Source organism: Diabrotica undecimpunctata, chromosome 8 (genome assembly GCF_040954645.1).
Source record: "Diabrotica undecimpunctata isolate CICGRU chromosome 8, icDiaUnde3, whole genome shotgun sequence".
In the NCBI taxonomy this organism is placed as follows: domain Eukaryota; kingdom Metazoa; phylum Arthropoda; class Insecta; order Coleoptera; family Chrysomelidae; genus Diabrotica; species Diabrotica undecimpunctata.
Window position 1 is genome coordinate 90,827,718 of NC_092810.1, and position 27,561 is coordinate 90,855,278.

The 27,561-nt window shown below is 30.6% G+C and overlaps 1 protein-coding gene across 1 annotated transcript in view; it reads left to right on the forward strand.

Moving 5' to 3' along the window:
- The first annotated feature begins 3,038 nt into the window (after positions 1-3,038).
- The window catches only part of LOC140447769 (LIM domain only protein 3), a 1,475,576-nt gene continuing 1,451,053 nt past the window's right edge, over positions 3,039-27,561 (forward strand). The window contains exon 1 of the mRNA XM_072540623.1: positions 3,039-3,207. The gene's annotated coding sequence lies outside the window, so the exon portion shown is untranslated. The remainder of the gene's footprint in view (positions 3,208-27,561) is intronic.

A 27,561-nucleotide genomic window follows, 5' to 3' on the forward strand; every position in this document is an offset into this window, starting at 1 on the left:
ATGAAAAATCAACAAGGCCAACTAGAAACAAGCAAAGCTCAAATATCAAACATAGTTGAAAACTTCTATACTGAGTTATACCGCTCAAGAAACGATCCCCCCTACTCTTCAAAGCAAAATCTGAAAAGACAAATAACAAAAGGAAAATTCTGAAGTAATGCCCGAAATAAGCGAAGTAGAAATATAAAATGCAATTAAAGAATTGAAAAGAAATAAAATACCGGGTAGTGATGGAATTCTGGCAGAAATGTTAAAAGAAAGCGGAGAAGAAGTCATCAGGTACCTAAAAATACTTTTTAATAAATGCCTATTTGAAGGAAACATACCAAAGAAATGGAATACTGCTAACACAATATTAATACACAAAAAAGGAGACAATACAGATCTGAAAAATTATCGTCCAATATCACTACTATCACAACTTTATAAAACATTCACAAAAATAATTACAAATAGATTGACAACAAAGTTCGATGTATATCAACCAGTAGAGCATGCCGGATTTAGAAAAGGGTTCAGTACATGTGACCATCTTCACACACTAAAGGTCCTAATAGAAAAAGTTAACGAATATAATTTACCAATCTGTTTAGCATTTATAGACTACGAGAAAGCTTTTGACAGCATAGAATTATGGGCTATTGAGGAAGCACTGGTCAACAGCAGAATAGATTCTAGATATAGGATATTAAGACATAATATATATCAACACGCTGAAATGGTAGTCACGATGGATAACGGAATGAAAACGAGGCCAATAAAAATCAACCGAGGAGTAAGACAGGGAGACACCATTTCTCCAAAACTATTTACTGCCGCACTTGAAGACATCTTTAAATCACTCAATTGGGAAACGAACGGACTATCGATAAACTAAAAGTATTTAAACCATCTAAGATATGCAGATGACGTAGTACTAATAGCCGACAGCTGGAAAGAACTGAAGAAGATGATAGATGAGGTTCATACGGAATCCATTAAAAATGGACTGAAAATGAATCTGAGTAAAACTAAGCTAATGTTGAATAAAGATGATCAACCGACGATAACCATCCAAGGAACAAAAGTGAAACATGTAGAAGAATACATATATCTGGGTCAGAATATCAAGGTAAACAAAGAAAACCAAACTACCAAAATAAGCAGACGAGTAAGAATGGGTTGGGCCGCATTTGGAAAACTCTCATACATACTGAAAGACAAAAAGATACCCCAAAACCTTCGAACCAAAGTGTTCGATTCAGCTTAAACCTGGAGATTCACAAAAAAGAACATGGACAAGATTCGAAAAACTCAGCGAGCCATGGAACGACAGATGCTTGGTATCTCACTAATAGATCGGCAAACGAACGAAGCAATCCGGAACAAAACAAAAATAAAGGACGCCGCGAAACAAGCAGCTAAATTAAAATGGAAATTGGCTGGACACAACGAACGTCTCGAAGATGGTAGATGGTACAAAGAAGTCGGAAACTGGCGACCGTACGATGCGAAGAGAACAAGAGGAAGACCTCAAATGCGCTGGAGCGACGATATCAAAAGAGTCGCAGGACCAATGTGGAAACGCCTAGCACACAACAGGGATGAATGGCGAGAAATGGGAGAGGCCTTTATTCGACAATTCGGATAGAAAAAGGGCTATAAAAAAAACATAAGCCTCCTGATTCAAAAGTCATATGATGGAGAGAGGTGATGGCATATCTTGCTAGATAGGTGATGGAGTCAGATAGGTACCACTTCATGAAGAAGTGTAACCGGTTTAATCTTTTTACGTGTGTGTCCCACTGTTCAATGGAGCACACATGCCCCTCGGGGCTGGGTTGTACGACCGAGCGTGCGTATGTGTGGGTGTGTGAGTATGTGTGTGTGTTGTGTGTGTGTGTGTATGTGTGTGTGTGGGTGTGTGTGTGTGTGTGTGTTTGTGTGTGTGTAATTAGAAATCAACTCTCCTCGAACATCAGGAAGAAGCAGAATAATAAAGATATCATATTTGACTTCTTAGACCCATTGATCAGAGAAAAAGAAACATACCTAAAATATGATACCTCAATAACATCGATGAAGACGTGAGAATTATGAGAATACGTGCTTGGCGGAGGAAGACGATGGATAGGCACTACTGGAGAAAATGGCAGCTTGCCATCATTGTTTGCATGGCAAGCTGCCCCAAATTTTATTAATCTATTTTTTAGGAGGGGGCAATAGTAGTGAACATTTAAAATCTCAAGAAAATTCCACCGTTGCGTCAGCCGCCATCTTAATTTTAAAAGAAAACTGTTTTTGATCAATATCTCCGCCATTTTACCTTTTACACAAAAAGGTTAAGGATTGAAATATTGATTTTAGCAAAAAAATTAAAGAGATCTTTACAAAAGTGAATAAAATAATTTTTTGTATCTTTGTTTACGTACATTCATGTCGTTAAGTTAATAATAAACGAGATAATTCGATAATTATGCTTCCCCCTTCTTATTATTTTCCTCCTTGGAACTGAAATATTGAGGTCACGAAAAAATTGGTTATTAATAAATTGTAGGTAATCTCATTGCAACAATTTAATTTCTTAACAGTTTTGTTGAAAAGTTAAAAGTGGCGGAGATATTGAGCACAAACGGTTCTCCTTTTTCATTTTTAAATTCAAGATGGCAGCTAACGCAGCGGTTGGATTTTGTCGCTATTTTAAATTTACACTATCACTGAGCCCCATTGAAGGTTAGAATACTAAAATTTGGGGCAGCTAGCCATGAAAGGTTAGGCCTTTTTTGGTCTAACCCGACTGGACTATAATGTAATCATTTATACAAAAACAGTGACTTTTTGCTTAGTAAATATTGTAGGTATATCAGAAATAATCAAAAAACATTTTTTAAATAAATTCTAATTTTACCTGTGATTAGGAACAAGACGCAGTTGAGAAATTGACAACGTCGCCAATTCTTTAGCCAAAATAATGCGTTTTTCTATTATTGTTTTTAAATAAAAAATTTAGTCAGTTGAGTTAGTCAGTTCGTAATTCATTGCTTTCTTCGCGTTGCGGTTAGTGGTATGACAAAATTTGTATGTATTTAATGTAAGTGATATTTGATTTTATAAAAGTTAGATAAAAGTGAGATGTGGTAATGTGAAAAAATGTATGTAATTATTGTGTTCAAAGAGTGTTTAAATTAAATAAGAACCAGTAATGAGAGATTGAATGGGAGGTGGCAGGTAATGTTTTTAAACGTATTAAAATTTTAGAATATGATATAGGTGAAATATTTCATTATTGGGAATATATTGTTACCTTTACTTATAATTATAATAACTTAAAATGAAGATTTTTCCGGTATTTGTTGTTTATAAAATGGTTTATATTGCAAATAATTCTGGTTTATAGGTAAAATTTTATTACCAGAAATGTGTTTTTTATTACTTATTAAGTATGTTAGCGTCCTCATCATATCATCAATCACAATCATAAAGACGAAGGGTTTCGTCGTACCACGAGGGTAATTACTTACATTAGTGAGGATAGTCGGATTAGTCTGAAATTTTGACAGTGGATTATGTTTTATTTTTTATTCACTTTCCAATCTATACATTTTTTACGCTGAGCTATAGTTTTTCTGTATTTCGCATATAAACAACTGATATTTTGACATAAATTTCAAGATGCCGCCGCCATTACAGCTGCTGTCAAAGATGTGCATGTGCGTAGTAAGTACATACTTCTTGATCCAATGTTGCCACACTTTTTAAATATATTGTTTATTGTGAAAAGATTAATTCTCAAGCTTCTCAAGTACAATCATAAAGGAATAATGATAATGGGTATCATTTCCGTTTTCTGTTTCTAAGCGATTCATATAACTGTATTTCATTTGTTATTCACTTATGTTATTACATATAGATTATAGTTTATTTCGTTTTATGTTGTATTTAGTTGGATGCATTAGTTATTAACTTCTTTATTAATTTACATAGTTAGATGTGATTATATTAGTTAAGATCAGGTTTTAATTTGTTTTTTTATTGGTACCCCATTTTGCTTATTTAAAGTACGCCGTAGCGTGTTCAAATTCAACTTTCAAAAACGCGCGTGTTTTAAAGTTACCCTGGCAACATCAACAGTTTTAAATATTTAGCTGACCTGACAGGAGTACATAACTTGTAATGTCAAACAAATAATATAGGAATAAAATATTAGTAACAAATATTTCAAAAGCTTTATTCGAATATTTGGAAATCTCAATCGTCCCAATCTTTTAAATGAATGTGAAAAGTGCAGTTGGTATTGTTTGAAATATTTATACTACCGTTTTTTCAATCAGAGGAAATGCTGTTCAAATTTATACTACCGACATTCTCGGAAGCCAATAGGGTTGTTCTTCCATTAATGGCACTCTCAATAATGTTTGAAACATTCTTCTCATGCTTGTTTTAAGCAATATACAACCAGTAATAACAATTATTCTGATATGACAGATTGTAAATTAATTTTTGTTTTTCTCATTTCCATTATAACGAAAGGTATACTGATGTACATCACAAATTCAGTCATTTTACATTATTAGCTGTTATTTCAATTTTTTGTAGTAATAATACATGATTTCAAAGTGTACCAATAAAAAAAATAGGGTAAAGTATTCGTGGATAACTGGTCTTTAAAACACTTCCTATATTTCCCGCGTGTTTTAAAGACCTAAATATCCACTTATACTTAATATACTATACTGATAACGAATTCTGCAAAAATACTAATGAGTCCAATTTCCGTTTTCCCATGCCGTTGCCATCAAACTGGTCAGTATTTCGTTTTATGTTGTATTTTGTTGGATGCATTAGTTATTAACTTCTTTTTTAATTTAAAGTTTTAGATGTGATTAAATTAGTTTAGATTAGGTTTTATTTTTTTATGTAATAGTCAATGATGATTTTTACAAAAACACTAATTCTGCAACTTGACAACACTGTTTAAAACTTAATTTCAATATATTTACTCCTCAAAAAACAGTATTACCTCATATGTAGTATACTCTTATTAAAACTTAAATTCAATATATTTACTCTGCAAAAAAAAAAACAACATTAAGTCATATGGAGTCTTATATTAAAATTTAAATTCAATATATTTACTCCGAAAAAAACAAATTTATATGTGGCAACATTGAACCTGCGCAGAATATTGTATAATGTGCGCAAACGCGCTGACTTGTTTTTCCAAATAAATGAATTTTGGCCATTTTACAATATTTTATATTTTTGGATAATTTAACGGGAAAAATGATTGGTATTTACAATTGATTTATAAATTTTATGTAACTACTAAGGCTATTTCGTATTTTGATAACATTTTTCTCTTGTTAATTTTTGATTTCCTATACTTTTTATGAATTTTTTTTTTAATTTTTGTTACATTATTTCATTTTTTGTATGTTTCCGTAGACGTAAACATGAAAATTTTACCTATATATTTTACCTATATATATTTTTTTTATTTCTGTTTTGAGTCCACATTCTACTCAGTTTCATAAATCATTTTAATCTTTACTCGTTCTTTTCGTTGCTTTGATGTCATTTCGCTACGCACTTTAATTTCTAGCACAAGCGACATAATGTATGTTGTTGACTTACATCTTCACCAACTATTACCCTGCCTCAACATTCACATATTGTTTTTTTATGCCATAAAATTATCTATGTGAGATCGATTTTGTCAACTTCTAATACAATAAGTGATCGTTCTTCATTTAAAAGAGTATTTTACCTATCTGAGAATTTCCTGGACTTTTATTTTGAAATTTAGAGACTTTGTCTCTAAATTTGTTTATATTAATTATCTGTAATTTTCTTACCTGGTTTTAAACAGTTCAATTTTGTTCTATACTTTCTTATTTATTTTATCTTTTGCCCTCATTTAAGCTTCCTTGATAATTTTATGTCGCTCTTCATATTCTGCCGTTTGTATTTTTTCTTTTTCAATGAGGTATTTTCTTTTATTTCTTGAATTATATAGAATTCCACCTTGATTTTTATGAATTCCATTTTTGTGTGTACTTTCATTAATGTACCAATTAGTTATATTTCACAGAGACACATTAAAGGGAATTGTGAAAAATTGATGGTATTACCACATTGGACACCAGGAAAATGAGGCAAAAAATCGGTTGCCTGTAAAGTCGGTTTTACGGGCGAAGATTTTACGTGACAACGTCTTTTTCTCGGTAGAATATTTATTGATATGAATATTATTAAATTGCACAATAGGAACAAGGAATTGAATGAAAATAAGAATTGCACAAATTTTAACTATAGAAATATATTTTGTTTACTAAAACATTGTACATGTAAACTTAAACTTAACTAATTTCTATTTGAGTGATTTTGTTGAGGATAGGACGATGATAGGAGAAATATGAAATGAAAGGAAGTGTTTCTGCTGTAATGTGTCTTGAACGCCAAGAACGCTCGAGAAAGACAGAGACACAAGCACGGAAGCACGCACCGATTCAACGCGCCTAATTCTCTAGTGCTGCGCGCGCAGCGGACCGATCATGTTTGAGTGGGAGAGAGACGCAAGGCATTCGCCGGTCCGGCGGGCCTCTCTCTCGTTCGGTGACTCACTGTAACAGACGTGAGCGGGCGTTACACTTTTTCATGAATGACTCCGAGCCACAACCTAATTTAAGACGTTGTCACGTCAAAAATACCATGTTCAGGACAGTGATTCAGCCAGGTTGCAAATGGGGTTTTTGGGTAAAGTAGACACGTAATTTCGTTGAACAATTTTACGGGAACAAGAGCGAGTAAGACACTATAAGCAACTTGGCAAACATGTTAGAGTGACCATTATGATATTCTACTAAACAGTAGCGGCGATATCTAATTTTAAATTAAATAAAAGTTATTATTTTGCAAACATTTGATTGTAAGTGTAAATGGAACAGTCGCATATTTTCAAATTATGTGGGTATCAGTAAATATTTTATTTTACCAAAAAGTTTAATTTTCTATAATGTTTAAATAAAAAATATGGATGTTATCAACTTCTTATATATCTAGGTAGTACTATCTAGGTAGCTACCTAATTATCCCATACAATTAAACAGGATGATCAAATATTTACAATTTATGAACACAAATGCTCATAAGTATTAAAACTTCCTATTTTATCCCTAATAACTTTTATGTTATTGTAATTAGGAAAAAAATAAAGAATTCATTTTTTAAATTAAATACAGGGTGTTCTATTAAAGAAACATAACTGGTTTGACACCGTGTTAGAGAAGACTTAGTACCTCCATAATTTTAAAATGGGTAAGAGATCTAAAACTTTTATTAACATTTTTTTTATATATACCTAGAAGGTATTTTATAATAACGTAACCAGTACTTTAACTATTTTAAATTAAATAGTTTGTACCTATTTATTCTATCAAGAAGTGTGTTTTTACAATATTTTCAAAGGTTTGTAAGCAAAACGAGAATATCTACAATTACAATAAAAACAAAGGTTTCAACTAACTCCTGGTTAGGATTACGCACTTGCTAATCCACTCAGAGTCACTGTTATCACTAGTATCACTTGTATCTTCTAAATGTATAGTTAGTTTGGTTAATGCTTGTAAATAGTTAACATAGTCATTTTTGATTACATTTTTCCAGTTGGTTGCTGTGATTTTTGTGATTTCTCTTCTAATTAACTTGAGACGAAAATTTAGAAGCCACGTTTCCTATCCTGATATTTCCTTTAAGTCGAGCCCATATTTACTCTACTGGGATCTATGTACAATAATATGAAGGAAATCTAAACACCGTATGCCCATTACTGCGAACACAGTTATCAAAAAAATATTCCTTCTGATACTAACTACTATGAGCAACCTCCAATAATTGCTTTTTACTATATGATACCTCAAAATACAAATCTTCCTTAAATAAAAATTCCTGAATTTGTAATTTTTTCCAAGTTACATTTGGAATATTTCTCATTAATTTTGAATGGTATGATGCGTTGTCCATGACACACACACTATATTTAGGTAATTTCGAAAAAAGAGATTTTTCAAACCATGATTAAAAAATTGAGCTTTTGATATACTCATGGTAATCTAGAGACGCGCCTTTAATTTTTTTTGTAGATATTAATAATACATCGTCGATCCATCCATTTTCTCCACCGCAGTGTAAAATTATAATTCTTTGTTCTTTATTGGGCGTTACTGAATTACACTTTTTTTATTATTCGCCCAACCTTTTTGGCGTTATCATGAAAGAATATTATGAAAGAAAGAATCACCTTTATGCCTTGTGCAAATGCTTGAGGGGATGTTGAGGAGATGTTGTGGGGACGGCTAATAAGCTTCGTGCATAGGTGACAAGAGAATTTTTCTTGGATTGGTTTTAAACTGAATTCGTCTCTGATGTTTGTCGTCATCTCGCACGTATGAATCTCCCTCAGGAGGCAGTGTTGCTGCTGGACAACTGTCCTGATCATTTATCTGCTGATAAACCTCGTAGTGAAGATGGTAAAATTTTTGCCATGTTCTTACCACCCAACATGATAGCTATGATTCAACCAAAGGACCAGAATGTCATCCGGAACACAAAACTGCGCTTAACTCGAAATCGAAAAGCTTAACTCTCCAACATTATTGCTGACGAGCTGAGTGGAACGAACCTGGTCGTAGCTTAGAAGAAACCTAATCTCAAGGACGTGGTTTTTTAATTTGGCAAATTGTTGATCATCCATATCACAACGTTTGATTCAACTTTCTTGGAAAAACTTGAGACTAAACGTAGTGGCTGTTGACGACTCTTCATCCAACGAAAAAGACATCTTTTTAAGCCCCCTTGTCGTTCAGCTGGCTCAAAACAACACGACAATAATAACTGAATCTGAGGTTCAAGAATGGGCATCAGGTGGCTGTGACAAAGAAATTGACACCCAAGAAATGCTCACGGATGAAGAAATTATAAGGGCCTTTTAAAATGAAGACAAGCGAAGAGGAGTGTGTCGATGGTGAACCAATTGCTTCAAAAATTTCTACTGCTAAAGCTGTTAAAGCACTGAACACGGCCATCAGTTGGGCAGAAGACAACCTCAACAGGAGCGAGGAGATCGTGATGCTGAGGCATGTAACAGACAGAGATTTTGATCAGCATGTCGAGATTGGCGCCCAGAAAAAAATTACAGATTTTTTTACTGTTTCAATTCAAATGTATAGAGATATTATGTATTTATTAAATATATTGTATATACCGATTCGGCAAATTTTCAACTACCGTATACGTTATTCAGTATGTGGAACAAAGATAACACTTAATTGTTTGAATACGAGTGAGACACAATCCACGCACTTGGAGTAGCGAGTCTAATTTTTAAACAGTGTTGCGAAATTTCTGTAACATAACTCCTTCTAAAACATTAGTCGGATACATGAGTGTAACATAATGTTTAAATCCACTACAGTTCATTGTAGAATGAAAATTAATATTGCCCCAACAAACCTTACATGAAGTAATCATGTAAGTATTATTTTTTAAACGATTATATCATTACTTCATTAATTAACAAAGAATACTGAATTGAGAAATTGAGATGCGACAACAGCGTGAGCTAAATAAATATCGCACTTCAGTAGACAGACAAATAGTATAAACCATTTGCCCCCTCTACGACTTCCCCTCAAAAGAATAGGCGGTCCTTATCTGTACAGCAGGTTTAAGGTCAATAAGGTAAGGTCTATTTCTTTGATTTTTAGCTGTCGTGGTAAAAGGTTGAAAACAAATAATTAACATGCCAAGCGTATACAGTAGTAGAACCTCGATAAGTTAAATTCCAAGGGAAAAACCAAATATTTTAAGTTATGCAGGTTTTAAGTTATCAAGGGTCTATGTTGTGATGGATTAATATAGGTCAGAAGTTCATTAAAATATAGGCATTTATTATACACTACATACACTACATTCATTTATTATATTCGTTACAAAAAGTTAAAGCAATAATTAAAGGTATAGTCTACTAAAAAAAGTCTGAGATTTTCTTTTGATTTAAACAATTCATAGATTATAATCGATTTGATTTTAAATAACATAGAGAAGAAAATACGTTATCTTTTATGTTTCTACACTGCTCTATAAATGATCGTACAGTCGTTATAGCAGTCTTGCTTCGTTGATTGATATGCTCTTAGATGAAGTTTGTGGGTCGTCATTAAATTCATCGTCTTTATAACTTTAAATACAGTGCATGTTGTTATTCCATTATTCAGGATCATTATTATCTTCCTCTTCAAAATGATTTCTTGAGGTTCTGAAGAAAAACCACAGGTTCTAAAGCAGTTTTTCACTGTGAGGAGTGTTACGTTTTGCCATGTTTTGTTCATTATCTTCATTACTTGAAGAACATTGATAGAAGAAATCGTATTTTGCTCCATATCAGCTATCATTCTTCTAACAACTTCTTTTCTGTATAATGTTTTAAAATTTTTAATGATACTCTGATCCAAAGGTTGAAGTTGTGATGTTGTGTTTGGTGAAAGAAATTGTACTTTGATTGCCTTTAATGGTGGTATGCCTCCGTGTGCTGTTCAGTTGTCAATGAACAGAACAATTTTTCTATTTCAAGTTGCCCTTTGCTAATCTATATTATTCAGCCATTTTTTAAAAAGTTCTGCTGTCATCCATGCTTTTTTATTGGCCTTATAATCCATGGGTAGTGATTTTAAACCTGCAAAACACCGAGGTTTTTTTGACTTACCTATATAATTAAAGGTTTGAGTTTTTCTGTGCCCTTAGAATTTGCACAAAGCAGAATCGTAAGTCGTTCCTTGCTGTGTTTTTCTCCATGACATTTTTTATTTTTGAATGTTAATGTTTTTTCGGGAAGACATTTAAAAAACAGACCAGTTTCATCAGCATTAAAAACATCATTGGGATCATAATTATTTACTAAATTATGCAAGTCAGATTTCCATTCTTGGCAGACTGATTTGCTTACGCTCGTACTTTCGCCGCACATTTTTTTAAGGCTAAATCATTCGTTTATTGAAATTCTCTAACCAGCCATTGCTGGCTTTAAAATTATCGATTTTTAGTGAATTAGCGAACTCTATAGCCTTTTCTTTCAGTATGGGTCCACTGATACTGATGTTTTTGTTTCGATATTGTTTTAACCACGTAAACAAACACTGTTCCAAATTAGGGAATTCGGCAATTTTTGTCTCCTGATTCTTGTTTTTTCAATAGTTCGGTTTCTTTTTTTATGATGATTGATAATGTACTCTCGTGTATTCCAAACAGAGCCGCAACTTCTTTTCTTTTGAATCCATTTTTCACTGCTTCTATAGCTTTTAATTTATCAGCATATGTTAGCGTTGTTAATTTTCTTTTTGAACTCATTTTAAGCAAGGTATCACACAGTACCTAAATCGATGTTTCTAGAACAGTGATCAAAACTTATGATACAGTAAGCTGTTCAGCTGTCATTGGTAAACAATTTTATGTTATAGGGATTGTGAAAATATTTCTTTAAGTTACTGAGGGCCAATATTGATATTATTTATTTAAGTTATCGAGATTGTGTATTTTAAGTTGTAGAGGTTTTGGGCTCCGATGGGAAGGGAACATATAATTTTTTGAAGTTATAGAGGTTTTTAATTTATTGAGGTTTGACCTATCGAGGTTCTACTGTATTTTCAAAAAGAAAAGATTCAAATGGTGAAATGGTATTATGGGAACCATTCTATTGTAGAAATAATACAGTTATTTATTGCTGCTTTTTAAAAACAATAACTTTTTAAAAAATGTTTTCCGATGAATCTTCATTCACAATCCATAAACGTCATAATCCATCTGTCGTCCTCTATTGGTCTAGGGAAAAGAAACATTTGAGTATTGCTGTGAAAACACAATTCCCAAAGAAATTAAATGTGTGGACTGGCATTTATAACGATAATATAATTGGTCCATTTTTTATTACGGGAAATCTGAATGGGCGAAAGTATCTAGATTTATTACGCAATCAGATTATTCCAGCTGTTCGAAACCTTGCGGTCAACTTCAATGATGTTTGGTTTCAACAGGATGGTTGCCCAGCACATAATGCAATCGAAGTTACAAATTATTTGGAACAAACATTTCCTGGACGAATAATTTCTACACGAGGAACAATAAAATGGCCCCCTAGATCACCAGATTTAGCACCTTTGGTATTTTATTTCTTAGGAATGCTAAAATCAAAATTATATCGGCATGATTTCGAACGAGCCACCAATTTAGCAGAATTGTAAGAAAAAATTGTTCAACTTTGTAGTCGAGTACAACCAATCAGCTAAATGCAATGAGACTTGCTTTAATTGATAGATTCGGATTTTGTTTAGCTTAAAATGGTGGTTTGTTTGAACATTTAATTGGTTTAGAGATTTTTTAAAAATGCCTTTAATTTTAATTATTTAGAATAATTTTTTTGATTGGTTTTTTTCTTATAAAAATAATATTTATATTTAGTTAATGTTTGTTAAGTTAATTATTGTTTTATTTCCTAGCTACCAGAGTTAAAAATCTACAAAAATTACATTTAAAACTCGAATTCCTATAAGTGTTTGACTTTTTCTTAAAGATTTACTGACGGAAAGTTGGCGACGAAATAATTTTATGCAAAGAACTACACCCCATCAACGTCCGATAATTACTGTCGGTCATCGGTGTATTTTTATGCCGCTTCGCACTGTAAAAGAAGGCGTTGCTTAAAATTTCAAACTCTTCAGGGGAATAATGCTTTGTTGCCACACATAAATTACTTAAATCACTGTTCTTTGTTAACTAATAAAGTAATTGATAAAATCGATTAGAAAATAACAATTACGTGGCTACTTTGTTTGAATTTTTTTGGGACAATATTAATTTTTATTCTACAATGAACTGTAGTGGATTTAAATATTATTTTAGACTCATGCATCGGACTAAAATTTAGAAGGAAATATGTAACAGAAATAATAGCAACACTGTTTAAAAGTCATACCTACTCCGTCGAGATGATGACTGCCTCTCACTTCTATTCAAACAATTAAGTGTTATCTTTGTTCCACATACTGAATATCGTATACGGTAGTTGAAAATTTGCCGAATCTGTATATATATATATATATATATACATATATATACATATATATATATATGTATATATATATATATATATATATATGTATATATATATATATGTATATATATATATATATATATATATATATATATATATATATATAATGAACGAGAAGTATTTGCTGGTAAGGAAGTAAACGTTACATATTGGGTTTGCAGCAATAAAAAATGAAACATGTACTCTTGTAATTTTTTAATCCAAGCTTTCGGCCATTGGTTATATCCTTCATCAGGGAGCTACAAATGTGATGAATAGTTTGTTAACGTTGGTATAATTGGTTAAAAAATTCGCTACTTACAAACTTAATGAGGTTGTATCATCAATGATGTTATAATGTTGATAAAATTTATCACAGTCTGTCATCTTTGTTTAATATAAAACCTATTTCTCTATTTAAAATTCAAAAATTACTTTACATTCACAACACTTAATTATTATAAACACATTTATGACATTGCTATTCTTAATTTTATTCTATCGCCATTAGTTTTTGTCAAGACAATCCACTGGTTTTTATTATTGGTTTTTCAAAACTCTTCGTGTGTAAATTTAAAAATATTCGTATTGATAAGTGAAAATCCCACACCACTAATATCAAGCAACTGGCAGTACAGCAAATTATAGGCCTATCATTAGGTGTATCGTGGCAACATAAATTATTTTATGTTTATTAACATCATACAGGAATGAAATTTTAACCTGTCAGTGTTTCAAGACTTAGCTTATTAAATTAACATAAAGAAACAAGCTCATAATTATAAAAACGTTACAATTTATTGTGATCTTGTTTTGTATGACCCCAGTATCTGTGTGTATACAAAAATTACTAACTTTTAAAAAAACTTAATTTGGAAAACAAAATTTTTTAAATGTCAATTGATAAATTATTGTTTGTGTTATTGTTGCATTTATCTAGTAGTAACAAATAGGAGAACATTTCATTTAGATGACCAATATCCGTTCTATGATTCATTGCATTGTTATTTTGGCAAATGTAGTCTCTTTCAAGAAAAAGACTTTTGGTAATATTACTTTCATGTTCTACTACTTTGATGTTATTGTAATCTATCCGATGCCCATTTTTAAATGCATGTTCACCTTTACAACATTTAAACATTACCAAGCACAGGAATAAATGATATACTTTGGTATATCTTAGAGCATTACCAAGCACAGGGATAAATGATATACTTTGGTATTTCAATAGTTTCAACCCCTACATTCAATTCACATTAGAACGTGAAGATAGTACCTTTTTTAGATACCAAATTAATACGAAAAGATACCCATTTGCTGGTTGATTGGTATAGAAAACCTGTCAGTTCAGGCACATATCTCAATTATTGGTCATACCATAAATATTCAATGAAACTTAATTTAGTTAAAGAAATGAAAAATCGCGTCCTTAACATCAGCGATACCGCTTTCCATACAAAAAATCTAAAAATCCTTTATAAACTATTCATTGAAAACTCATATCCAAGTATACTACTAAAGAACATTTTGTTTAACACTCCACAAAATTTAACTAGTCGTTTAAGAAATGAGGAAAATCTGTCTTTATAACAAGATAGGATTGGACCTGTAGATCCTTTACCAAAACAAACCACGATTAGATATTGATCTCTTCCATAAATTAAGAACATTGGACAGAAACTAAGTAGAGTTTTTTCATCAATTAATAATATCAAAATTGCATATACAACGGTACTAACAGTTAACAAAGTTTTTTTTAAACTTAAAGACCAATCCGCACTCTTGTCCTTAACGGATGTTGTTTATTGTATACCGTGCAGATCATGTGAACAAGTATACTATGGTTAAATATCAAGATGCCTTAAAGACCGCATTACATCCCACAAGTCTGATAAAAGACTACATCCTGAAAGAAGTGCATTGGGTGAACATGCATTTAAAAATGGGCATCGGATAGATTACAATAACATCAAAGTAGTAGAACAGGAAAGTAACATCACCAAAAGACTATAATAATATATATGTATATATATATATATATATATATGTATATATATATATATACATATATATTACAGGATCCAACTTGTAAATACAATATATTTTGGAGACGGCTTTCGCCGTATTCCCGTTCTCCTCCGCCAATCCTCCCGGCCCAACGCATGCTCCTCCAAACCTCTCAATTCCATCGCTCTTCTAATTTCTTCATTCCATGAGCGTCGAGGTCTACCTACCTCAATTTTTTCTTCCAGGGGGCTACCATCTGTAAAGTTTTTGGGGCCAACGTTCATCAGGCATTCTCAATAGGTGTCGAAACCGTTTTAAACGTCTTCCTTCTATTCTGTCAATGACCGTTTTTGTAGCATTCATGTTATTTCTTATAGATTCTTTGGTCGTTCCAGCCTTGACGTTCCTGCACTTCTTCCCAATTAATCCATTTAAACTGCCAATAATTTTCTCTTCAAGTCTGCATTAATTGTCTAATACTTCAGAGCCGTAACAAAGAACTGATTCAACCATGGTTTGTCATATTCTTTTTTTGTTCCTATTGGAAATGTTGCCATCCCACCCACCATAAGGAGTTTAGACATTCTACAATTTTTTGTTACTGATTAATTCGGTGTTTAACTTCGGTTTCTCCCAAGCTGTTCTTATCAATGAGCGCACCTAAATATTTAAATTTTTCCACTTGTTTGATTTCCACGTCCTCGTCTATCAACATTTCAAACCCTGCATCTGAATTGGTAACTAAATATTCTGTTTTTTTTCATGCTGACTTGTAACCCCCATTTAATATATTCTCTGTATAGACGCTTTATTATAAATTTTAGATCATAAGAATCTTGAACAGTACGTAATTTCCTATGGGGATTTCCATTCCCTGGCAGTAGTTTTTTCAGTTTTGGAGGGCTGTCTCAATATATAAATTAAACAGTAAGGGTTACATACTGCATCCTTGTCTTAGTCCTTTAGTTACTTTTATTGGCTCTGATAGTATATTTCCGATTTTTAGGTAAGTAGTGTTATCCCTGTATACTTCTGTGATTATTCCTAAAAGGTATTGACTAATCCCGAGTTGTTGTACAGCTTGCCACAATTTAAGTCTTGGAAGTGTATCATACGCCTTTTCTAGGTCGATGAAGGCTAGATGTACTTTGATACCAACCGCTATTCTTTTTTCTAATAACTGTTGGAGTATAAACAAGTTATCAATGCTAGATCTAGAGGTACTGGATTATGACAAGTGCTATGAGTGATGCCGATGCAGTATACAAGTTTATCTGTTATTTACAAGGTCATAGCTCTTGTCAAAATCCATTGCCTATACCAGGCGTAAATCCACTTTGGTCTTGGCTAATTAGATGTCCTACATCATCTTGTATTTTTTCATTTATTATCTTTCCAAACAATCTTCCGAATGGAGGTAGGACACTTAATCGTCTGTAGCAGTTAGGATCTTTTCGATTACCTATTTAAAGATGGACACTTGGTGAGCATTTTTTCATTCGGCACTTAAATTTGTTGGCAGCATTGATTCATTAGAAAAGTTATTCGTTCTATTAGGAGTGGACCTCCTGCTTTAAGTAACCCTACAGCTATATTGCCAGGTCCTGGAAATCGCCCGTTTTTCATTTTAATTAACGCAGTACGTTGTTAGTAGTATTATTGTTACTATTTGTTTGTCTCTCCATACTGTATTCCTCTCCCATAAATTTCAATCTGGACTCTTGGAGTAAATTTTTATAGTGATTTTCCCACTTTTCTATAGGAATTAAGTTGCTTAAGGAGTTATGGGTGTTTTTCTTTAGATTAGTGATAGTTCTCCATGATTCCGTAGTCTTAGAACCACCAATTAAATTTTCGACTTGGAGACATTCCCAGAAATTGTTCTTTGCTTCTTTTATTTGATAGCGTACTTCTCCGTTTTTCCCTTGATATGTTACTCTATTGCTAGATGTTTTATTTGCTAACCATTTCTTATATATTTTGTTTTTTTCTTGTATCATATATATATATATATATATATATATATATATATATATATATATATATATATATATAACTGTTTTGGATGGGTTGGAGTCAATAATAGGGCTATTGGTTAACTATTTTTTTTATTCTCGAGCTTTCAATTGTGTTTACAATTATTATCAAGAGCTAAAAAAGACAAAATACTTACAAGGTTGAACTAAAAAGAAAAAACAATTTTTGTTAACTTACCAAATAAAAATTAGTTTGGTAAGTAAAAATCACTGCTTACATCTTCAAAATATTTAATACAAAAATGTTTTAATCTAATAAATGTTTCTCCGAAAATTTTTATAATTTTGAAAACATTTTTTTTTATATAAAAAAAATTGAATTTATAAATAAGTTTAAATAGCAACCAATTACAAATAGCCTCAATGTCATAAATGCCAACATAAAATTTTTATTTTTGACAATTATATTGCCAAAAGTAAAATTTCGTTTAAACATTCTTTTTTGTTTAGTAACAAAAAGAAGAAGGTTTATTCACCGTTGACAGATGTCTGAAAGAATGTGACAGATATATGGAGAATTAAATATGACATTTTACAAGTTTTATATATAAATCATAAAGAAAGAATATAATTATAAATTTTGCTTAAATTTTGAATTTCAGATCTTTTGTTTAAACTATTATCATTTTTGCTAATACAAACCATTTCCAAAAAAGTCCTTTTAAATTTATTACTTTCACTACATAAAATTTTAATGTTATCAAAATCCATAATATGGTCTTTATCGATTACATGTTCTGCCAAAGCACAAGATGGTTTTTTAATTCTGCAATCACTTTTGTGAGAAATAATGCGATTTGAAAGATTTCTTCCGGTCTCACCAACATATTCAGCCTCACACTGAGTACAACTAATGCTGTATACTAAATTCGTTTTTTCAAATTTGTCTATAGGATATTTAGTTTTAGAATATAAAGATGAAATAGTTTTGATGTTCTTTGTTGCTATTTTTATATTGTCAATAACCTTTAGTGTTTGTATTAATTTAGGTGTTAATGATGGTATAAAAGGTAGTGAATGATAATAGATGTTCTGATTGTTAGATACAATGTTTTGAGATTGAGCAAAAAATGGTGTTAAATTATTTATATTAGCAATATTAGAAAAAAGCATCCTATGTAGCATATCTGGAGGATAAGAGTTTCAATTAGAATATTTTTTAATAATTGAAGATCTTCCTGTAGATAATCTGGATGAGAAAGTTTTAAAACACGTTCTTTTAATCCTGTTATAAGGTACATTTTCATCTTATTTGGATGGTGAGAGTAATAGCTTATAAATCTATTACTACATATCGGTTTTCTGAACCATCTGGTTTTCAACATATTGTCTGTATTTCTTACAATTCTCATGTCAAGGAATGGTAGAGAATTATCTACCTCTTCCTCAACTGTGAATTGTATATGTTGATTATGACTGTTGAAAATGTTGACTGTTTCATGAATTTTGTGTTTAGGAAGTGCCAAAACTAAATCATCTACATATCTCTTAATAAAAGGAATGAAAAAAGTGCAATTACTGATATAATCACTGATAACATCATCCATGACATAGCTACTTAGAATGGGTGAAAGACTAGATCCCATAGGACTACCAAAAATTTGTTTATAAAATACACCATTAAATATAAAAATATTAGAATCAAAAACAAAGTTGATAAGTGTTTTGAAATGTAATAAGTCAATATTAGTGTGTTGTGAAATCTCATTCCAATGTTTTTCAACACTACTTATGATTAAATCTAAAGGCAAATTAGTAAAAAGAGATGTTACATCAAAACTAACTAAAACATAATTTTGTGGTAATTGGAAATTATTAATGAAAGAACTAAAATCAAATGAATCTTTAATGTAAAAATTGTTGTTTAAATTATAAGCATTAGTTAAGATGTCAGTGAGGAGCTGTGCTATTGGTCCATTAGGAGGGCATAAAGATGAAACAATTGGTCTCATAGATAAAGTTGGTTTATGTATTTTTGGCAGAGCATAGAACCGTGGAATAATAGAATTATAAATTTTGAGCTCTTTTGCTTTTTTATTATCAATAAATTTCTTTATGTTTAATTTAGATACTAGACAATTTGCTTTTTGTTGCAAAGTACAAACAGGACTCCTTCTAAGTGTAGTGTAATACTTAGTATCATTTAAGAGTTCTCCAGTTTTTTGTAGATAATCCTCTTTGTACATTACAACAGTTACGTTACCTTTATCGCTTTTAACAATATAAATTTCAGGATGGTTTTTAAGAAAAAGTTTAGTTTGCATATAGTATTTATTTAAAAAATGATCTTTGACTTCTTTATGCAAAAAGTTTGTAATAACGTTTGTACATTTAGATCTAACAACATCCTTTTGACTATCATTAAGTGGTCTGATTATTGATTCAATATCAGAAAGTAAATTAGGAACTCTAATATCAGATTTGGAAGGACATAAAGAAAATTTAGGTCCTAATGCTAAAAATTTTTTAATTTCAAAAGGAAAATGAATAGATGTTAGATTTTTAAACCATTTTTATTGAAATTTTGTCTTATCAAAAGCTTCTATTTTTAATTTATTGAACTTTGTATTAATTTAAATATTAAATATTAATTTGTATTTTTTTGATTTTATGAAATTCTGGGTTGTATTTAATTCTTTGTCTACGATTAAATTCATTAAATGTGTGGAAATTTAAGATATTGTAAACCTTGGTACGTAACTCATGTAATTTTCTTTCAAAAAAGTTTATATCAGCAAAAGCGATTTTAATTTCTAAATTAATAATATTTTTTCCAAAAATACATAAACCAACTTTATCTATGAGACCAATTGTTTCATCTTTATGCCCTCCTAATGGACCAATAGCACAGCTCCTCACTGACATCTTAACTAATGCTTATAATTTAAACAACAATTTTTACATTAAAGATTCATTTGATTTTAGTTCTTTCATTAATAATTTCCAATTACCACAAAATTATGTTTTAGTTAGTTTTGATGTAACATCTCTTTTTACTAATTTGCCTTTAGATTTAATCATAAGTAGTGTTGAAAAACATTGGAATGAGATTTCACAACACACTAATATTGACTTATTACATTTCAAAACACTTATCAACTTTGTTTTTGATTCTAATATTTTTATATTTAATGGTGTATTTTATAAACAAATTTTTGGTAGTCCTATGGGATCTAGTCTTTCACCCATTCTAAGTAGCTATGTCATGGATGATGTTATCAGTGATTGTATCAGTAATTGCACTTTTTTCATTCCTTTTATTAAGAGATATGTAGATGATTTAGTTTTGGCACTTCCTAAACACAAAATTCATGAAACAGTCAACATTTTCAACAGTCATAATCAACATATACAATTCACAGTTGAGGAAGAGGTAGATAATTCTCTACCATTCCTTGACATGAGAATTGTAAAAAATACAGACAATATGTTGAAAACCAGATGGTTCAGAAAACCCATATGTAGTAATAGATTTATAAGCTATTACTCTCACCATCCAAATAAGATGAAAATGAACCTTATAACAGGATTAAAAGAACGTGTTTTAAAACTTTCTCATCCATATTATCTACAGGAAGATCTTCAATTATTAAAAAATATTCTAATTGAAAACTCTTATCCTCCAGATATGCTACATAGGATGCTTTTTTCTAATATTGGTAATATAAATAATTTAACACCATTTTTTGCTCAATCTCAAAACATTGTATCTAACAATCAGAACATCTATTATCATTCACTACCTTTTATACCATCATTAACACCTAAATTAATACAAACACTAAAGGTTATTGACAATATAAAAAAAGCAACAAAGAACATCAAAACTATTTCATCTTTATATTCTAAAACTAAATATCCTATAGACAAATTTGAAAAAACGAATTTAGTATACAGCATTAGTTGTACTCAGTGTGAGGCTGAATATGTTGGTGAGACCGGAAGAAATCTTTCAAATCGCATTATTTCTCACAAAAGTGATTGCAGAATTAAAAAACCATCTTGTGCTTTGGCAGAACATGTAATCGATAAAGACCATATTATGGATTTTGATAACATTAAAATTTTATGTAGTGAAAGTAATAAATTTAAAAGGACTTTTTTGGAAATGGTTTGTATTAGCAAAAATGATAATAGTTTAAACAAAAGATCTGAAATTCAAAATTTAAGCAAAATTTATAATTATATTCTTTCTTTATGATTTATATATAAAACTTGTAAAATGTCATATTTAATTCTCCATATATCTGTCACATTCTTTCAGACATCTGTCAACGGTGAATAAATCTTCTTCTTTTTGTTACTAAACAAAAAAGAATGTTTAAACGAAATTTTACTTTTGGCAATATAATTGTCAAAAATAAAAATTTTATGTTGGCATTTATGACATTGAGGCTATTTGTAATTGGTTGCTATTTGAACTTATTTATAAATTCAATTATTTTTGTATTAAAAAAATGTTTTCAAAATTATAAAAATTTTCGGAGAAACATTTATTGGATTAAAACATTTTTGTATTAAATATTTTGAAGATGTATTAGCAGTAATTTTTACTAAACTAATTTTTATTTGTAAGTTAACAAAAATTGTTTTTTCTTTTTAGTTCAACCTTGTAAGTATTTTGTCTTTTTTAGCTCTTGATAATAATTGTAAACACAATTGAAAGCTCGAGAATAAAAAAATAGTTAACCAATAGCCCTTTTATTGACTCCAACCCATCCAAAACAGTTATATATATATATATATATATATATATATATATATATATATATATATATATATATATATATATATATATATATATATATATATATATATATATAGGATTCGGCTAGTTGTTTCTTTTGTACTCAGTCAAAGGCTTACTTTAGGTTAATAAATATCTATTATTAGCCACAGTGTCATGTGATATCGTGTGTGTCGCTATATGTTCATTAATAACGAAGACGAGGTGTAGCGCTCTTTTGTTAGTCGCCTTGTTAGTCAATAAATCAAAATTTGTCTTAAAGTAAATAAATTTTTGTCCATAGTGCTCTATAATATTTTGTATGTTGCTGTATATCCATTATTACCGAAATTGTTCTATATTGTTCGTTTTTGGTAATCGCCTTGTTTGTTTTTTTTTTATCTTAATATATTTGTTATATCCTAACCTTTCATATCCTATGTCGCATGTTAAGATTAGATCAGCTGTTTATTTTGGACTCTGGCGGCCTTCTTTAAGCGAATAAATCAAAATTTGTCCTTAGTTAAACTATTTTTAACCATAGTGCCCTATGATATCTCGTGTGTAGCTACTATGTAAGTTTATTAATAATGAACATATTGTATACTGCCCGTTTTGTAGTCGCCTTGTTGTTTATATGTTAATATAGTCGTTTTAACGTCCCTTTCCATTTAACGTATCACACGCTCCAATCGGATCAATAACAATGAATATATGATGTAATATCTCTTTGGCAATACCGCCATGTGTTTTTTTTTCTGTCTCACCATATTTACTACCTCCTCTTCTTTCCAATGGTGTACTATACGTCACGATCCGACTAACTATTCTATCCCCGCCACAAAACCTTCAACAGATACTTTGCTTGATAAAAATCTTAATTTACAATTATTGTAACCTATATTTTTAGCAATTTGCAAAAAAAATCATTATTTATGTATGAATGAAGTAGTAAAATTGCCAAGTAAGGATATTTAAATCATTAATTTGTAGACCGATTACCAATAAATCAACCATATCATTTCAAGAACAAAATATGATTGAAGTATTAGTTGATAGTTCAGAATTTATTTCCTAGATGTCACTGAGAGAATGCGTACCAATCAGTGTGAGTTGTCGTCCTAGCCTTTTATATAGATTGATTGCTAATATATTTTAAAATCACGCTACACACGTAAGTTCTTTAAAATATAAAAATCTTAATTTTTTTTGTTTATTGATTTTAGTAATTTTTAATTTTTACTTATAATTTTGATTATCATTACACAAAAGATCCTTATAAAAACCTTTATGTTAATAACGAAGCAAACTTAAACTATTCCAACCGCACTAGTAAAAGCGTTCTTATACAAAGAGGTGTCCGACATGGTTTTGTCATGCCTCCATTACTATTAAACTTGTACTCTGAATGTATATTCACAGAAGCACTAGACGACGCCGAAATTGGTTTAAAAACAAACTGTAAATATATTAACAATATCATGTAGGCAGACGATACCGTTCTAATAGCAGAAAAAAGGGAAAACTTACATAATACATATAATTACTGACAACAAATATTCAAAAAACTAAAGTAATGGTGATTAGTAAAACCAATGAAAATTATCGCATTGACCTAATACTCAATTAAAACAAGTTCAAAAATACTTAGTACTAAATGATAAGTGAGATCCATATATAGAAATAAAAACGTACAATAAATGGAAACAAATTATCGATAATAGAAAACTAAAATAATGATAATGACGTAGACAGTGGAAACAAGAGCAGATACGGCGAAAACACAAAGACTACTGGAAACAACAGAAATGAAAGTCATGAATGTGTTGCTTGTGTGAGTCCATTTCAAAAGGTAAAAGAAATAATAAGTTAGACTTACTCACAATCAATTTAATTTAACTAATCGGACGACCGGTTTCGCTTTCTATAATATACAAAGCATCTTCAGGTCACGATACAAAGTTAAAATGCTGAAAATAATAATCCCATATTAGGGTGTTGTCTAATAAAGATAAAAACAAAGATAAAAACATAGGTAGGTGATATAAATTATATAAATTACAGTAATTATGCCAATATTACATGTCTGTGGTTTTATAAATGAATAAAATGTTTAAGCAGACAAGGTACGACCCACAAATTGGTAACATAGTCTATTAAACTGTAATGAATTAATAAATAAACCAATAAATAAACATTACTTACATGCCGGTACTCTATTAGTTGATGGTTGAAAGAACATGGTTCAAACTATCTTGGATTGTAGATTGGAGAGCTCAGGTCAACTATTGTAATTATTTAACAATAAACGGGGAAGTTCTTGAGGAGACAGATTTTATGATCTTCCATGGATGTACAGATTGTGTGGGTGTGCAATAGTATAATCTTGTAGTTATCAAAATTTCTTTGATAAAGTTGTTGCAATATCTGGCAAATTATTGTAAAGTCCAAAAATTTTTATGTTAAAATTAAATTAAGACACAATTACACACACAGCAACACACAGAAAACACTTAAAAAAAAAAAAAAAAAACGGGGGACGAAACAGACATTTAATTTAAAAGGAGTGGATTTCCAAAAGAACTACATTTCTTAATAGGAGACAATGAGTTTTTTATGTGCTGTATATCAGATTTTAGATATCTCTCTAAAAATTTCTCTCTAAAATCTGATATACAGCACATAAAAAACTCATTGTCTCCTATTAAGAAATGTAGTTCTTTTGGAAATCCACTCCTTTTAAATTAAATGTCTGTTTCGTCCCCCGTTTTTTTTAAGTGTTTTCTGTGTGTTTCTGTGTGTGTAATTGTGTCTTAATTTAATTTTAACATAAAAATTTTTGGACTTTACAATAATTTGCCAGATATTGCAACAACTTTATCAAAGAAATTTTGATAACTACAAGATTATACTATTGCACACCCACACAATCTGTACATCCATTGAAGATCATACAATCTGTCTCCTCAAGAACTTCCCCGTTTATTGTTAAATAATTACAATAGTTGACCTGAGCTCTTCAATCTACAATCCAAGATAGTTTGAACCATGTTCTTTCAACCATCAACTAATAGAGTACCGGCATGTAAGTAATGTTTATTTATTGGTTTATTTATTAATTCATTACAGTTTAATAGACTATGTTACCAATTTGTGGGTCGTACCTTGTCTGCTTAAACATTTTATTCATTTATAAAACCACAGACATGTAATATTGGCATAATTACTGTAATTTATATAATTTATATCACCTACCTATGTTTTTATCTTTGTTTTTATCTTTATTAGACAACACCCTAATATGGGATTATTATTTTCAGCATTTTAACTTTGTATCGTGACCTGAAGATGCTTTGCATATTATAGAAAGCGAAACCGGTCGTCCGATTAGTTAAATTAAATTGATTGTGAGTAAGTCTAACTTATTATTTCTTTTACCTTTAGAAATGAAAGTCTTTCGAAAAATAACAAACCAAACTCTAAGAGACAGAGTAAGAAGTGAGGAAATACGAGCGAGATGTGATATAGAGGAAATAAAAGCGTGGACCAAAAGAAGAAAAGTGGAATGGAATCAACACATCGAAAGAATGACAGAAAATAGAATAGTACGAATAGCAAGAGACAAATCGCCAAATGGAAGAAGATCATTGGGACGACCGAGGAAAAGATGGTCAGACAACGTCAATTGAGGCTAAAAACCAAAGTAAAACAGGCATTTTGCCTATTTATAAAGTAGGAAGAAGAAGAAGAAGAAAACTAAGGTTAGACATCATAATTAAAGTTAACAAATGCTACATTTGGTCACTCCTGTATGGAGTTGAAGCTTGGATATTTAAATGAAATACCATGAAATGGCTCGAAGCCTTTAAAATGTAGGTTTATCACAGAATGCTCCGAATATCATTACGAACTGAACAGTATTAAATACCATAAATAGAGAATTAAAACATATAAAAACGATTAAGAAAACAAAGACCTCGCACCTAGGCCACATAATGAGAAATGACAAATATAACCTGCTACGATTAATAATTGAAGAGAAGATAGAGGGCCGAAACGGAGTAGGCTAAAGAGCCATGTCATGCTTCGCAATATCAGAACTTGGACGGGCACAAACGTTTAACAATTACTAAGAGTGGCGCAGAATAGAGAACATTTTGATGTAGTGATCGCAAACCTCCAGTAATTGAGTGTAACAAAAAAAGCAGAAGATTTTTATTATATTTTATTATAATAGTTTTAAAAAATCAAAAAATAATATGTTGTGCTCTGGGAGTGGAAGCATAGCTTCCTTATCGTCGACGCACAGAGCTATGGTTTTTCAAATTCAAATTCAAATTCAAATTCTTTATTTTCTTTCTGACAAACATAATTTGTAATGAATTAGTCATAAATATGTATTGTTAATAACTAAACACTAAACTAGACTAAACAAGACATGAAATGAATTTAAAAGCTAAATGAAATACAACTAATATCGAAGATCTAAAACATTCCTCGACTGTATAAAACACTTTTTCACATAAAAATTGCCTAAGATTACTCTTAAATACATTTATTGAACTGGTGGACTTTACAACTGTGGGCAAATGATTAAACACCTATGGTCCGTATACCCTGGACGATTTAAATTTAATGTTACCTTTTGAAAATGGTATATAAAGTTTATTACAATATAATATTTAAATTATGCATATCACCACTCGTTTTAAACTGATGTAAGTTATTAAAAATAAAAACACATAATTAAAAAATGTATAGACACGCCAATGTTAAAATTTTATATTTTTTAAAATATTCTCTACAACTAGTTAGTCGAGAGACACCAGGGACACAACGCAATATTTTCTTATGTATGACGAAAATATCATTTGCATAACCAGACATACCCCAAAAACATATCCCTTATCTTAGCCTGGACTCCACGAGTGCATAATATATCATAATTAGCTGATTTTCCGTCAAAACATATTTTAAATTTTTAATTAGATAGTTAATGGAATTCAACTTCGAAACAACCGCTCCACAATGCAACTCCCAATCAAAACTTTCGTCAATCGTTATTCCCAAAAACTTACATGACGACACTGTAGTGTGTAATGTTGTTAATGTTGTTCAAAATAAACTTTCCAGGTATTTTTGTTTATTGTGAAAATGTATAACTTGCGTTTTTTCTGCATTAAGATGCAACGAGTTGTCGCAAAACCAAGAATACAAAGATGAAAGAAAATCATTACATTGATGTTGTAGGATTACGTTGGATTTTTTAGATAGAATAATTGGCGTATCATCCGCTTATATAGTGAAATTTACCGCTCTGCCCACTTGTAGGATGTCGTTAATGTAGACTACAAAGAGAATTGGTCTTATTATAGATCCTTGGGAACACCCATGTTTGTAGTAACAAGACTATATCTAAAAATGGTCACACAATCTTCGATCGTCATCTGTAGGCTCACATATTGTTGTCTATGGTTTAGAAATGACATAATCCACTGCAAAGAATTTGCTGTAATACCTATCTGTTTTAGTGTTTTAGTGTTTTAGTTTTTTAAATAATATTTCATGGTTAACACAGTCACACTGCATCAATCAAACTGGTTAAATGAGCTAAAAATGCATGGACTGCCGTATTAGTAGACTTATTTTCTTGAAATCCATGTTTATTTATA